Source organism: Ursus maritimus, unplaced genomic scaffold, assembly GCF_017311325.1.
Source record: "Ursus maritimus isolate PB19 unplaced genomic scaffold, ASM1731132v1 scaffold_23, whole genome shotgun sequence".
Taxonomy (NCBI): domain Eukaryota; kingdom Metazoa; phylum Chordata; class Mammalia; order Carnivora; family Ursidae; genus Ursus; species Ursus maritimus.
Genome location: NW_024424786.1, coordinates 38,128,566 through 38,129,710, shown reverse-complemented (window position 1 = coordinate 38,129,710; position 1,145 = coordinate 38,128,566).

Sequence of the window (1,145 nt, the reverse complement as noted above, 5' to 3'; positions counted from 1 at the left end):
GGGGCCTCACCTAACCTGTCAGACTCCCTTCACAAATTCCGTTTCCCACCACACCTCCCTGCTCCTTCGCTTGTGTAATCTTCATCCCCTTCCCAGTATCCTTGACCTTCCCAGTAGCTGAGGATTTAGTCAGAAGAGACCCAAGTTCTGCAAGATTTGAAGGGGCAGGCCAGAGAGGCCCAGGAGTGGGGCCCAGCTGCGGAAAACGGGTTCTGCTGGGTGGGCTAGAGCTTGGGCCGCAGCAGACCTGGCGCCCCGGTCTGGTGGACCCCGCCTCCCAGCCTCCCTTGGGCTGCAGGAAGAGTGACTCATCTGCACGTACTGCCTCCTGTGCCTCCAGCTCTGGTGGTTTGGTGCAGAGGAGGGCGGCCAGGTTGTCGGATGAGGCCAGCCTGGTGGTTGGGGGAGGGCCAGTACCCACAGAAGGAGGTGGGGTGGGCAGCCCAAGGGGAGGTTGTTACGCCCTCGGGCAGGCTGGCTGTTGGCCTCCAAAGGTGGATGGAACTAGAGGGCCGCTGCCCTGCCCTGGTGGGCAAGAAAGAGGTTAACAGCAGGAGTTTCTAGTGGCAGATGTGGGGCGGGGAAAGAGGGGAGGTCCATCTGGAGTTGGTTCGGTCCCGCCCTGCCCCGGGGAGGCCTGAGTCACCACACAGCGGCGGGCCTGGGGCTGTGCTTCGGACTCGCGCCCTCCCGATCCCGGCTGGGGCCCCGCGCTTGCTGGAGCTCTGCCTGGCTCCCCAGCTCCTCCCGGCCCCGCCCGGATCGCCTGGGCAGCCAGTGAGCGCCTGCGCCAGGGGGCCGTCTCCGGTTGTTGGGCCCATTTCCTGACATGCCGGGGAGCTCCTGCCACCCGCGCACCACCTAGAGCTGGCACCCCGGCGCCCACGCTGCAGCGCGTGCCTGCGGGGGCCCGGGCTGGGGTCCCTGGGAGGGAAGGGAACGGGGTGCTGTGAGTGGGTCGGGGCTGAGAACAGGGCATGATCTTGGAGAACTGGAGTAAGATGGAAGGAGGAAGCCGTTTTATCCACTTAATGGGCAAAACCTTAGAGCTTCCAGAAAAGGAGGTGGAAAAAGGAGAGGGGTCTGGGCTCAGGCGCATTTGACTGCCGACGAAATCTTTATTTTAACTCGGTATAGTTAACATA